At 43.9% G+C, this 15,404-nt stretch overlaps 1 protein-coding gene across 6 annotated transcripts in view; it reads right to left on the bottom strand.

The window, feature by feature from the left end:
• Nucleotides 1-15,404, bottom strand: part of LOC148054193 (single-stranded DNA-binding protein 2-like) — a 250,001-nt gene that overhangs the window by 90,261 nt on the left and 144,336 nt on the right. The window lies entirely within an intron of this gene.

Genomic DNA, 15,404 nt, shown 5'->3' with positions numbered 1-15,404 from the left:
AGAGTACAGGGACACTGCCCAGTTGTGTAAGGATGGGATCAGGAAGGCCAAGGCTTGGCTGGAGCTGAACCTGGTGAGGGATGCAAAGAATAATAAGAAGGGCTTCTACAGGTACATTAACCAGAAAAGGAAGGTTAAAGAAAGCGTACCCCCTCTGATGAGCAGAAGTGGAGAGCTGGTAACAACAGATGAGAAGGCTGAGGTACTCAACGACTTCTTTGCCTCAGTCTTCATTGGCAGCCTCTCTCCTCACACCTCCTGAGTCAATGGGCCATTTGATGGGGATCAGGAGGGCAAAGGTCCTCCCACTGTAAGAGAAGGTCAGGTTCGCGACCACCTGAGGAGCCTGAACATGCATAAGTCTATGGGACCCAATGAGATGCATCCCAGAGTCCTGAGGGAATTGGCTGATGTACTTGCTAAAGCCACTCTCCATGATATTTGAAAAGTCATGGCAGTCAGGTGAAGTCCCTGGGGACTGGAAAAAGGGAAACATTGCACCCATTTTTAAAAAGGATAGGAAGGAGGACCCTGGGAACTACCGACCTGGCAGCCTCACCTCTGTGCCTGGGAAGATCATGGAACAGATCCTCCTAGAAGCTATGCTAAGGCACATAGAGGACAGGGAGGTGATTCGAGACAGCCAGCATGGCTTCACCAAGGGCAAGTCCTGCCTGACCAACCTAGTGGCCTTCTATGATGGAGTGACTGCATCAGTGGACAAGGGAAGAGCTATGCATGTCATCTATCTGGACTTCTGTAAGGCCTTTGACACGGTCCCCCACAACATCCTCCTCTCTAAATTGGAAGGATATGGATTTGATGGGTGGACTGTTTGGTGGATAGCAAACTGGCTGGATGGTCACATCCAGAGGGTAGTGGTCAATGGCTCGATGTCCAGATGGAGATCAGTGACAAGTGGTGTCCCTCAGGGGTCCGTACTGGGGCCAGTGCTGTTCAATATCTTCATCAATGACATAGACAGCGGGATCGAGTGCACCCTCAGCAAGTTTGCAGATGACACCAAGCTGAGCGGTGCAGTTGACATGCCTGAGGGATGGGATGCCATCCAGAGGGACCTGGACAAGCTGGAGAAGTGGGCCTGTATGAACCTCATGAGGTTCAACAAGGACAAGTGCAAGGCACTGCACCTGGGTCGGGGCAACCCCCAGTATCAATACAGGCTGGGGGTTGAAGGGATTGAGAGCAGCCCTGCTGAGAAGGAATTGGGGGTACTGGTAGATGAAAAGCTGGACATGAGCCGGCAATGTGCTCTTGCAGACCAGAAAACTAACCGTATCCTGGGCTGCATCAAAAGAAGCGTGGCCAGTTGAGGGAGGTGATTCTGCCCCTCTATTCCACTCTGCTAAGACCCCACCTGGAGTCCTGCATCCAGCTCTGGAGTCCTCAGCACAGGAAGGACATGGACCTGTTGGAGCAGGTCCAGAGGAGGGCCACAAAAATGATCAGAGGGATGGAACATCTCTGCTATGAGGAAAGGCTGAAAGAGCTGGGGTTGTTCAGCCTGGAGAAGAGAAGGCTGCAGGGAGACCTTCTTGCAGCCTTTCAATACTTAAAGGGGGCCTACAAGAAAGATGGGGATAGTCTTTTTAGCAAGGCCTGCTGCAACAGGACAAGGGGTAATGGTTTTAAAGTAAAGGAGGGTAGATTTAGACTGAACGCAAGGATAAAAAAAATCACGATGAGGGTGGTGAAACACTGGAACAGGTTGCTCAGAGAAGGTGTGGATCCTTGGAAACATTCAAGGACAGTCTGGATGGGGCTCTGAGCAACCTGATCTAGTTGAAGATATCCCTGCCCATTGCAGGGGGGATGGACTAGATGACCTTTAAAGGTCCCTTTCATCCCAAAGCATTCTGTGATTCTGTGATTCTATGATTCTATGAAATGTAGTACAAAATTCTGAGGCAGAATGGCTACATAAATGGTTACACGATTGGCTAGGACACACTGGGAGTTATGATTTGTTTCAACAGGCTACAAGGAAAGGATGGCCTGTGACAAAAGCTCTGGCAAAACAAATTGTAGACTCATGCCATTTTTGTCATACCATGGTACAGTACATGTCAAAAGGACAACAGTTTGCCAGTCTCAGGGAAGGTAAACTACTCTGGGAAACTTGGCAAGTAGATTATATCAGTTCCTTAAAGCAAACACCTCAAGGCTGGAAATACATCCTCACAGGAGAAGAAATAATTAGTGGTGTGGAGAACATGCACCCCACAAGAGCTGCAACTGGTCTGGCAACCATTGCTGGTTTAAATCGGTGGTTTGCTACTTTTCCTTTTCTCAGAGAAATACAAATTGGTAATTGATCACATTTTAAGAATAAAGTGCAAACTTGGTGAGCTTCAAATGTAGTACAATGGACTTTTCACGTACCATATCTACCTCAAAGTAATGGGATAGTAAAATGATGGAATGGACTACTAAAGTAACAGCTACACAAGAGCAAACCTATTAATACCTCTAAGTGGGGATTCCATTTGTGGGGAGTTGTAAGTTGGCTAAATAAGTGGCAAACTCCCATGGGAAGTCCCATAGATAAGGGATTCATGTCAGTAACTGCATGAATTCCTGTTAAAACAGAAGTAAAACCCTATCAAAGTCCTGGAGATGAGGTTGTGGTTAAACACCCAACTCGGGTTGATATGGGTGACTGTTTTCCTCTGCAAAAGAAAATGAGTATGGGATGCTGTAGACACTAAAGGGAGTAATTTAACAAAAACTGAGGCTTGGATTATGTCCAAGACCTAGATATCTTCTATTGCAGGAAAATGTGGGAATACCTTAGCACTGTGGAAATACTGATAACTGGAACATACACCTGACCTGTCTCTAACAGGTTCTGCCTTTTCACGTTTCCCATGGAACAACTCAAGTGTTGAACACCAGTCACAACCCATCTTTGAAACTACAGTAACCCTAAAATCTATAGTTAACTTGAATTTGGCTATATGTGATAACACTGCATGGGAAGCTCCACATGGTTTTAACAATAAAATGCAATGGGTATTACAGACATGTAAGGTGAATAATCATAAGTTAGCAGTTCATAAGAATTACACTTTCACTATAAACAATGAGAACAATAAAATAATATACCACAATTTTTCCATAAACACCAGTAATAGCCAATAGGCAAGTCAATGTGAATGGACAAAATTAAGATACCACTTGTTCCTGATTCTGTATCTTATAAAACATCCCAAACAACCTTTTAACAAAAGTAACCCCCCACTTAATGTAATTGCATGATGGACAAGAGCCCATGATTATGGCTCCAAAATTAATGCCAATGAACATGCATTTGAACCCGATCAATGTACACACTAGTGCATGGAATAAGACTAGTGCTGATTATAGTGACCTTCTCTAGGATTGGTGGCTACAAAATCCTAGACTAATATGACACAGAACTAAGACAGATATCATCCAAACTTTGTTGGGTGGAATTAGTAAGGGAACAGGAATATTGAATTAATTTGCTATTGAAACCCTAGAAAATAAATTGTCAGTATTGGGAGAAACTGAAGCTGGTGTAACCAGAATGAGTGCAAGCTGGCTATCAACAGCTTTACAAACTTCTTTACAAGACTGGGAAGGCACTTGGCACCTCTGGCGACATACTAATGTATTGCTATGATCCCAATTACTAACCACCAAAAATATACCACAAGAAGTCATCTTTCCTTTTTCTTATATTGTGCTTCACTTAACTAGTATATCAGGTTATGTCAGATTTGAGTAGCTATTGAAAGTAGTCAAGGACAAACCTTGGAATGAATGTTCCCTGACTTCGTTAGAGATAAATTCAAAGGATGAAGGCCTAAAACCATTGAGGACCCTTATTATAATGCCTCATAACAGATGAGTTAATATTCCAATTGCTAGGAACTAGACAGATGAGGGCCACTCGTACAGAAATAATACCTTTATGCCAATTTGCTGTCATTCCTAAAGTCTTTAATGAGAATATGTGGGTAGGTACAGTAGCAGGAGATCATTTGCATTGTAATATTAATGATACTTATGAAATTAGTAAACATTAGTTTAGTACATTAGTACATCATTGGTCACCAGAGAGAGATCAGCACCTCCCCCTCCACTGCCCCCCTTGAGGAAGTTGTAGACTGTGATGATGTCACCCCTCAGCCTTCCCTTTTCCAAGCTGAACAAACCAAGTGACTTCAGCCGCTTCTCCTAAACCTCGCCCTGGAGACCTTTCACCATCTTGGTCGCCCTCCTCTGGACACACTCTAATAGTTTGATGCCCTAATATTGAGGTGCCCAAAACTGCACACAGTCCTCAAGATGAGGCCACACCAGTGCAGAGTAGAGTGGGACAATCACCTCCCTTGACCGGCTAGCAATACAGTGCTTGATGCACCCCAGGACACGGTTGGCCCTCTTGGCTGCCAGGGCACACTGTTGGCTCATGTTCAACTTGCCGTCGACCAGAACCCCCAGATCCCTCTCCGCGGGGCTGCTCTCCAACCTCTCGTTCCCCTGTCTGTATGTACATCCAGGGTTGCCATGTCCCAGGTGCAATATCCGGCACTTGCCCTTGTTAAGCTTCATACGGTTGGTGATTGCCCAGCTCTCTAATTTGTCCAGATCTCTCTGCAGGGCCTCTCTGCCCTCGAGAGTGTCAACGGCTCCTCCCAGTTTTGTGTCATTGGCAAACTTTGATAACAAACCTTCCAGTCCTGCATCCAAGTCATTTATGAAGATATTGAAGAGCACTGGCCCCAAGATGGATCCCTGCGGAACCCCGCTAGTGACTGGTCGCCAGCACAATGTAACCCCATTTACTATATCCCTTTGAGCCTGACCCATCAGCCAATTGCTCACCCATTGCATTATGTGTTTATCCAGCTGTATGCTGGACATTTTGTCCAGGAGGATACTGTGAGAGAGAGTATCGAAGGCTTTACTGAAACCCCAAAAGATTACATCGACTGGCTTCCCTTGGTCAACTAGGTGGGTAACCTTGTCATAGAAGGAAATCAAGTTGGTCAAGCAGGACTTTCCCCTCATGAACTGGCTGGGACCTGCGTTGTCTTTCAGGTGTTTTTCAATAACTCCCAGAATAATCTTCTCCATGATTTTGCCAGGCACAGAGGTGACACTGATAGGCTTGTAGTTACCGGGGTCATCCCTGTTGCTCTTCTTGAAGATTGGGACAACATTTGCCAGCTTCCAGTCAACTGGGACCTCCCCAGATTCCCAAGAGCACTGACAAATCATTGAGAGAGGTCTTGCTATGACATCAGCCAGCTATTTCAGTACCCTCAGATGAATGCCATCGAGCCCCATTGACTTATAGGGATCCAGCTGGAGCAGCAAATCCAGCACAAGTTTGGGGTTGGTTGGGAGTTTGTCGTTCTCACAGTCATGGTTCTCTAGCCCAGGCGAAGACCGAGGCGAAGAAAGCATTAAACATCTCTGCTTTGTCTATGTCCCTGTTTGTGAGGTGACCATGCTCGTCAAGTAACAGGCCAATGTTATTTCTGGCCTGCCTTTTGCTATTTACATATTTTAAAAAGCCCTTTTTATTGTCCTTCCAGTACTGGCCAGCTTCAGCTCTAGTTGAGCTTTGGTCACGCATATTTCCTCCCTGCAGTGGCGAACAGCATCTCTGTAGTCCTCCCATGTCGCCTGACCTTGCTTCCACTGGCCATACATTTTCTTTTTTCGCCTTAGTTCTAGCATAAGATCCCTACTCAGCCAAGCCGGCCTTCTACCTCGCCTGCTTGACTTCCGACATTTTGGAATTGCCTGCTCCTGTGCTGTTAGGAGGTGGTACTTAAAAAGTGACCAGCACTGATGGACCCCAGCACCTTCAAAAGCTTTTTCCCAGGGGACCTTACGAAGTAGTTCCCTGAGCAGCCTGAATTCAGCTCTCCTCATATCCAGAGTTGAGGTCTTGCTGGCAGTTTTCCTCCTGTTACCATAGAGTTTAAACTTGACTGCTTCGTGGTCGCTGTGGCCAAGGCAGCCACCAATCGCCACTTCACCCACGAGACCCTCTCTGTCAGTAAGCAGCAAATCGAGGAAGGCACCTTTCCTGGTCGGTTCCCTTAGTACCTGTACCAAGAAGTTATCATCCAGATGGTTTAGGAATCTTCTGGACCTGCTTGTACCAGCTGTGTGGTGTTCCCAGTTGACATCTGGCAAGTTGAAGTCCCCCATAAGGACAAGGGCAGATGACTTGGAAGCATCCCTTAGTTCCTTAAAGAATAACTCATCAATGTCATCTTCCTGGCTGGGTGGACTATAGTAGACTCCCACAACAACATCCGCTTTATTTGTCTGTCCCTTAATCCTTACCCAGAGGCTCTCAACTGTGCCATTGCCCACTGCTAGCTCCATGCATTCCAGCCCCTCCACTACATACAATGCCACCCCCCCACCTCGCCTGCCCTGCCTATCCCTCCTGAAGAGCCTGTAACCATCCATCGTGGCACACCAGTCACAGGACTCATCCCACTAGGTTTTGCTTATGCCTATGACGTCATATCTCTGGGGCTGGGCCAAGGCATCTAGCTCCTCTTGCTTGTTCCTCAGGCTACGTGCATTTGTGTAAAAACACTTCAAGTGTGGTTCATTGTGCCTGTTGCCTCGTGGAGCAGCCTGAGGAATCTCACTAGCACTCAGCTCCTCGAACTTTGGCGTGCCATCCCATTGCTCATTGCTGACTAGCCAGGTATTGTCCCTTTCCCCCTTCCAATCTAGTGTAAAGCTCTATCTATATTGTTATCAATAAGTATGTTGATAAGCAAAAATACCCAGTGATAGACCAGGACCTCACCATCCTATGCTTTGTAGACAGGGAACAAAGAGATGATCCTGATGAAAAAGTTCACAGTTTAAGTCCAAAGCTGAGGTAATAAGTAGCTACAGACAGACAGTGTGTAAAGTATTAAGAGAGGAACCTTTGGTTAGCACTGGGAAAAGTAGGCTTGATCTTGTCAAGCTTTTTACAAAGACTTTCACAAAAGCAGAGGCATGTAAGGAATGATGTGAAGGAGAAAGGGAAACTACAGTTGCTGTTTGTTAGTACTAAGTTTAAAACAGTGATAATGGCATACGGTTGGCAGGAAAAGAAGAAAATGTTTAATTTCTGGTAGATATCTCCTTGAATCTTATGCTTAAAACTCATACTAAGTTTAAATAAGACTCTGCTAGTCAGTTGAAAGCTCTGAGATGAATGCACAAGTAAGTTCATATGAAAATCAAAAGTCTCTCCAAATCAGTATTGCTTAATTCATCACAGCCAGTGATGCAAATTAAAAGAACTGTATATAAACACAGGAACAGAAGACTAGTAGAGGCCATTATGTTTAGCTGTGATCAGTCTCTGATGCACCAAAATAGGAGTATTAACAGCAAAATAATGCCAAAGCCAACTGTTTATTTTCGTTAGTTTATCATACTCTCCCTTTTCCAACATTTTTTTGTAAGTTAAGCACGGCTTTCTGGTTGTTGTGTCATGAAAGCATGGATATATATAATGCACCAAAAATCTAACTACTTATTACCTACTTACTACTTATTATCTTAAAGAATACAGAATCAAAGAATGGTTGAGGTTGGAATGGACCTCTGGAGGTCATCTTGTCCAACCCTCCCTTCAAGGGCCACCTAGAGCCAGTTGCCCAGGACCATGTATAGATGGTTTTTGAATCTCTCTAAGGAGGGAGACTCTACTACCTCCCTGGGCAAACTATTCGAGTGCTCAGTCACCTTCATAGAAAAAAAAGTGTTTCCTGATGAAACCTCCTGTGTCTCAGTTTGTGCTCATTGCCTCTGGTCTTGTCATGGGGCACCACTGAAAAGATCCTGGCTCTATTCTCTTTGCGCCCTCTCTTCAGGTATTTATATACATTAATAAGATCCGCCCTGAGCTCTGAGTGGCTGATACAACCCTCTGGCCTAACAGCCACTCCTCCCAGTTTTGTGCCATCTGCAAACTTGCTGAGGGTACGCTCTGCCCCATCATCCAGATCATTAATGAAGATGTTGAACAGGACTGGACCCAGTATTGTCCCCTGGGGTACACCACTAGTGAGTGGCCTCCAACTAGACTTTGCGCCACTGTTCACCACCTTCTGGGCCGAGTTGTTCAGCCAGTTTTCAATTCACCTCCCTGCCCTCAGGATCCTGAACTCCACCATCACATGGTCACTTCAGGCAAGGCTGACTTAGATCTTCACAGGCTGGATCGTTGGGCTGGGGCCAACTATATGAGGTTCAACAAGGCTAAGTGCCAGGTCCTGCACTTGGGTCACAACAACCCCATGCAATGCTACAGGCTGGGGGAGGAGTGGCTGGAGAGCTGCCTGGCTGAAAAGGACCTGTGGGTGCTGGTTGACAGCCGCCTGAACATGAGCCAGCACTGTGCTCAGGTGGCCAAGAAGGCCAATGGCATCCTGGCCTGTATCAGGAATAGTGTGGCCAGCAGGACCAGGGAGGTGATAGTGCCCCTGTACTCGGCACTGGTGAGGCCGCACCTCGAGTATTGTGTTCATTTTTGGGCCCCTCACTACAAGAAGGACATGGAGGTGCTGGAGCATGTCCAGAGGAGGGCAACGAAGTTGGTGAAGGGTCTGGAGCACAAGTCTTATGAGGAGCGGCTGAGGGAACTGGGGTTGTTTAGCCTGAAGAAGAGGAGGCTGAGGGGAGACCTTATTGCTCTCTACAACTACCTGAAAGGAGGTTGTAGCGAGGTGGGGGTTGGTCTCTTCTCCCTAGTAACGAGTGATAGGACTAGAGGAAACGGCCTCAAGCTGCGCCAGGGGAAGTTTAGGTTGGATATTAGGAAAAACTTCTTCACCGAAAGGGTGGTAAAGCATTGGAACAGGCTGCCCAGGGAAGTGGTTGAGTCCCCATCCCTGGAGGTATTTAAAGAACGGATAGATGTGGTGCTCGAGGACATGGTATAGATGGACTTGGCAGTGATAGGTTAACGGTTGGACTCGATGATCTTAAGGGTCTTTTCCAACCTTGACGATTCTATGATTCTATGTTTTTATGATTCACATCCCCAACGAGCCCCTCCTTGTTGGTGAGTAGGAGATCCAACAGAGCTCCTCTCCATGTTGGCTTCTCCATCACTTCTGATTCTCTCTCTACCTTCTAAGTCACAGAATTTCATGCATTCTCCAGCTTTATGCAAACAGATAAAACCCAGATGAACAGACATGCGAAAAGTGCATATTAAGTTTTATTATATTTTACAGAATATTTTTCATACAAATATGTTGTCTTCTTTGGGAGAACAATTAAAAACTTGCCTTTTTTTTTCCCGTGAAGGACATATAGGAGAAATATTCAGTACTATTTTTTCAAGTTCATGACAAGGGAATTTAAATCTTTTTTTTTTTTTTTTAAACCCCTGGAAAGACAAATGAGCAATGATTATTATTTCCAATTTCATTTACCCTCGGCCATTGACAGCTTCACTGCCATATGTACTGTGGTCAATATTGTAACAAGATCAGCAAATTTCCTTTTGTAAACGCTTCAACTTGTAACCTATCAAATATTTCTGTTATTAGCCAGTTACTATGATAGTGCTTCATTATTTTTTACCTACTACAAATCAGACAATGAAATATTAAGAGAGACTCCATTAATTCTGCACTAAAAACCTTTTCATTTTCTTTAAGATAGTGTCCTGGTTTAGGCTGGGATAGAGTTAATTTTCTTCCTAGTAGCTGCTATAGTGGTGTGTTTTGGATTTAGTATAAGAATAATGTTGATAACACACTGATGTTTTAGTGTGTTACACTTACAAGTCCTTGACTAGTGTAAGCACTACTTAACAACAACTAAAACATCAGTGTGTTATCAACATTATTGTTTTTCCAGCAGACTGAAATATATATATATATAGATCTACAATGTTTAATTTTTGTTCTGTAACAGAAAGGCACTCACACTGCAGTAATAGTCTTAAAAGTGTAATTGTAAAAGGTATTCTCTATAACTGCTCAGTTTCATCGAATTGCAACTCCTTACAGTTTGACTTGGATTCCAAAATTGTACTTCTGTTCACTTCATCTTGTACATCATTATGAGTGATAAAAATCATGTAGTGAACTATAATAATAATTCTATTAATATCCAAGTTATAGATCTGTTATCAGAAGAAAAAGAAAGAATCACATTTTGTCTTCCGAAAAAAAATTGGGTTTGAGTCAGTTTACTTTGAAGTATCAAAGCTGTTCACTAATATGGTATACTCTGGGAATCCATCTGCCTAAAAGATAATTTTTCTCTCCCCATGTAGTAATCCTACCCCCAAAACAACTTTACTGTAAGCAGAGCTTCCCTATATCTGAAGTAGGATTATACTTTGCTTTACTGTATCCCAGTGTCCAGTCTGGGGTTTTCATTCTACTTAGCTGATACAGTGAAATTCTATTACAGAACTGAAAACTATATATTAGTTTGGAAATAAAATGTTAAGTATAACAGAAAGGATTTTTAAGGAAACCTTTGCTGTCAATGAATAAAAAGATTTCAGACTCTTGTGCAAAAACAGCATTTCAGTCCTATCTCTTAGCTCTTCTTCCCTTCGATTATTTATTACACAATTTCCAGTGAAGGATTTCTCTAAAGTATGGTTATAAAGAAAAGCTATTTTAAAATAAACCTTTATTATTTATTAGAAGTTATTAAAAATTGCTATTACACAAAGGTATCAATAGAATGTTCTTTTTTTCATAAAGTAAGGAAAAGTGCAAAAATAACTTGTGTTTTAAATATGGAAATACACTAAACTATCAAATTATTGTCTTTTCTGTTTTAGAACTGAACAGAACTATACTTAAAAGCGGAATACTTGTCTTTTCCTATTTCTTTATGAAAATACAAAAAAGAGGAGTAATATTTCAAATGTTTTCAGACAATTTTCTACTGAAACAAGGGCATTTATTTCAGCTTAATTCCAAGCACTCTGCTATTTAATAATGTATATCTATGTACAGAACCAAAATACCAAATGCTATCCCACTGACTCATGTTACACTTTTGTTAAATCATTTAATTAAGCCAATTATTAAACCCATTTTATTTTTCAAAGATTTTAAGATTGCTATTCTATTGTATATATATTTGATACCACTGCACTCCACACAATAGTCAAGTGCTTTCCCATTTTAAAAATATTGATATTAATAATGGTAAGATTAAAGTTTCTCTACAGTTCTCTGTTTTCTCCAAGTCATGAAACACAAAAGAGCAAACATGCTATGAATAATTACATGAAAAAAGTATGTTGAAAGGCTGAATTTTGAATATGAAATGGAAATTAGAGAGGTTTGAGGTTATCCTTAGGTGTCCTAGGAGTGTTTCAGCAGTCTTGGCAATATCTGTATACCTTCAGAAAAAAAGCACATACTATGGGGAATAATTTTTATAAAGTAACACAGGTATAAAAAACATTTTTTATTATTTATATAAATAAGTCAGGTCACATAACACTGATCAAAAAAAAAAAGCAGTATGTTTTTCCAAACTCCCTAAGTATTAGTACAAACCTAACTGTCATAGTCAGCTTCACTTCAGGACAGTGCCCAAGATAATCTAAAAGACTAGTGATAAATACAAGTGATAACTAGTTGGAATAATCCATATTTCTCTATACATAAAAAGCTGTTTTCCTTCTCTCACCTAACACTGAGAAGCTTGTAGGAAGCAAAGTACAGATCCAGCTTAGCTCTGCTCAAGTGGAAGACAGCAACAAAAGTCACCAATGTGTCACCTTAATAATTCCCACTACATAAAGCTGTTAAAAGTTACTTTAAGATCAGGTTAAACTACAGCAGTCTAAGAACTATATAATGTACAGGCTGGTAGCAGTGTGTCTGTAATGTTCTGCCTATTGGAACATAAGATAGCTGACCGACTTCCTTAGCTGAGAAAGAACTACAGACCCATGTCTTTTCTGAGGCAGGTGAAGTATATAAAGTCAAAACTCAGACACCCCCCCAAAAAAGAAAAAAAATTAAGTTTTCTCTTCATCCTAAACTACCTAAACTATGACAGTCAGAGTTATTTTCCCTTTCATCCTCCTGACCACACCCTGTATTTCTATGATACCATTTCTCTTCATGCTGATAGAGAAAATCTAAAAATTTCCCAGCCAGTTTGGTTAATTATAGAGAGCTGGCTGACCCCAAAGTGCTGTGCTACAGGGGCATAATATGAACTATAAATGGCTAAACCAAACCAGCATTCTAGCTGTGTCCCCTACCATCAGCCCATATTACAGTGGGGAAGCTAGCAATGGTAATACAGACTTTTGATGGGAAATTATAAAGCTCTTGCTATCTGCTGATAAGATTCACATCAATAAAGTACTGGTGAAGTTTGATAAAATAAGACCCACTTCTAAAAGACAGCAGCTGAGCTGCCAGATAGCAAGTTTACATCCAAGTGATATTTTCATAGAATCATAGAATCATAGAATCGTCAAGGTTGGAAAAGACCCTTAAGATCATCGAGTCCAACCGTTAATCTATCTCTGCCAAGTCCATCTATACCATGTCCTCGAGTACCACGTCTATCCATCCTTTAAATACCTCCAGGGATGGAGACTCAACCACTTCCCTGGGCAGCCTGTTCCAATGCTTGACCACCCTCTTGGTGAAGAAATTTTTCCTAATATCTAACCGAAACTTCCCCTGGCGCAGCTTGAGGCCGTTTCCTCTAGTCCTATCACTCGTTACTAGGGAGAAGAGACCGACCCCCACCTTGCTACAACCTCCTTTCAGGTAGTTGCAGAGAGCAATAAGGTCTCCCCTCAGCCTCCTCTTCTCCAGACTAAACAACCCAAGTTCCCTCAGCCGCTCCTCATAAGACTTGTGCTCCAGACCCTTCACCAACTTCGTTGCCCTTCTTTGGACATGCTCCAGCACCTCGATGTCCTTCTTGTAGTGAGGGGCCCAAAAATGAACACAATACTCAAGGTGCGGCCTCACCAGTGCCGAGTACAGGGGCACTATCAGCTCCCTGGTCCTGCTGGCCACACTATTCCTGATACAGGCCAGGATGCCATTGGCCTTCTTGGCCATCTGAGCACACTGCTGGCTCATGTTCAGCTGGCTGTCAACCAGCACCCACAGGTCCTTTTCAGCCAGGCAGCTCTCCAGCCACTCCTCCCCCAGCCTGTAGCGTTGCATGGGGTTGTTGTGACCCAAGTGCAGGACCCGGCACTTAGCCTTGTTGAACCTCATACAGTTGGCACCGGCCCAACAATCCAGCCTGTCCAGATCCCTCTGTAGGGCCTTTCTACCCTCCAGCGGATCGACACTCCCACCCAACTTGGTGTCATGTGCAAACTTACTGAGGGTGCAACTCAATCCCCTCATCCAGATCATCAATGAAGATGTTGAACAGGACCGGCCCCAGTACTGAGCCCTGGGGAACACCACTCGTGACCGGCCGCCAACTGGATTTGACTCCATTCACCACCACTCTCTGGGTTCGGCCGCCCAGACAGTTTTTAACCCAGCGCAGAGTGCACCATTCCAAGCCATGAGCAGCCAGCTTCTCCAGGAGAATGCTGTGGGAGACTCTGTCAAAGGCCTTACTAAAGTCCAAGTAGACAACATCCACAGCCTTCCCTTCATCCACTAAGCGGGTCACCTTGTCATAGAAGGAGACCAGGTTAGTGAAGCAGGACCTCTCTTTCGTAAACCCATGCTGGCTGGGCCTGATCCCTCGGTTGTCCTGCACTTGCTGCATAATGGCACTCAAGATGATTTGTTCCATGACCTTCCCCATCACCAAGGTCAGGCTGACAGGCCTGTAGTTCCCCGGATCCTCCTTCCGAACCTTCTTTTAGGGGGGCGTCACGTTTGCTAGCTTCCAGTCATCCAGGACCTCCCCAGTTGACCAGGCCTGCTGAAAAATGATGGAGAGTGGCTTGGCCAGCTCCTCTGCCAGCTCCCTCAGTATCCTCAGGTGGATCCCATCTGGCCCCATGGACTTGTGCGCATCCAGGTGGAGGAGTAGGTCGGTGACTGCCACCTCTTCAACAACTGGGACTTTACTCTGCATCCTATCTCCATCTCCCAGCTCAGGGGCCTGAAAAACCCGAGGGTGACTAGCTTGACTATTAAAGACTGAGGCAAAGAAGGCATTAAGTACCTCAGCCTTCTCCTCATCCTTCGTGGCAAGGTTACCTTCTGCATCCAACAAAGGACGGAGATTCTCCCTGGCTCTCCTTTTTGTTAAAGGAATGAGGGAAATGCAACATTTATTGGGATTTCCTCTGAGCAATAGCCAAGATAAAGAAATTTAAAGCTGATCTATCCTATAATTTCTTTTTCTTTGCTTCCATTTCTATGTTTTCAAATGCTTAGAAACAACTATAGGTTTTTTTGTTCTGCAGGGAGTTCTGCTGTTTTCTCAAAAATTACCAAGTTTCTGTGGGTAGAGTGTCTCCACAGACACTACAAAGTTCCCAAGGGAGGGATATCATATTTAGCACAAAGGAAAAGCTGACAAAACTGCAAAGTGTAAGGTTACAGTAGATAATTAAGTCCCATGGAAACAGTACTATATTCAGTTGTTGAACCTAGTAGCCTGATCTTTAGGTAGTAACAGTTCATGAAAGGAAAAGGACCTAGTTTTACAGGACTGTAAACTGTACAGTTTCTTTTGCAAAGTATTTCATTGTTACAGTATATTGGGTCTGGCTGGGATGGGATTAACTTTCTTCATAGCAGCCAGTATGATGCCGTGCTTTGGATCTGTGGCTAAAACAGCGTTGATAACACAGCTATATTTTGTCTATCGTTGAACAGTGCTTGCAGAGAATCAAGGCTTTCTCTCTTTCCCACTCTGCCCTGCCCTGCCCCACCCCAGCAAGCCATTCCTTCAGTGACAGAAGTCACCCAAGAGGCGGAAAACACCAGGGTCCTAACCCTGAGCAAACTTCAAGATATGCAGAAAGATTACAGCCTCCAGCCAGAGGAGCGGACTGCTGCCAATGATGGGATACTGGGGACAACAGTCAGGACTTAGAGGGTAGGGAAGTCCAGCAGCTGGAGTCCTTAGCTAGGGAATGGGAAATAGAAAAAGAAATTGAATGAGAGGTGACAATCCACAGCCTCTGGAGGTGGCTCCTGTTGAGCACAAGGCAAGGTATCCCCTCAAGGAAGGTCTTATAAACTACTGAGGTAAGTGGACCACTGTTAAGAAAGGTGGCCAGTGTCTGAGAGAATTAGCAATGGTGGTCTACAGTGACCTAGACAGCAACCAGGCCTCCAAAGATCCGGATGGTGCCCAGTGCACACAGGCCATGTGGAGGAGGCTTGTGCGAAATGCACGTGTCATATGTCAGCACTCTGGCAATGACAGATGAG

The sequence above is a fragment of the Nipponia nippon genome, unplaced genomic scaffold (genome assembly GCF_047370975.1).
Source record: "Nipponia nippon isolate SJK-2023a ecotype South Korea unplaced genomic scaffold, ASM4737097v1 scaffold_33, whole genome shotgun sequence".
Classification (NCBI taxonomy): domain Eukaryota; kingdom Metazoa; phylum Chordata; class Aves; order Pelecaniformes; family Threskiornithidae; genus Nipponia; species Nipponia nippon.
Note: the sequence above shows the minus strand (reverse complement) of the source record. Positions and strands in the feature narration are given on the sequence as shown.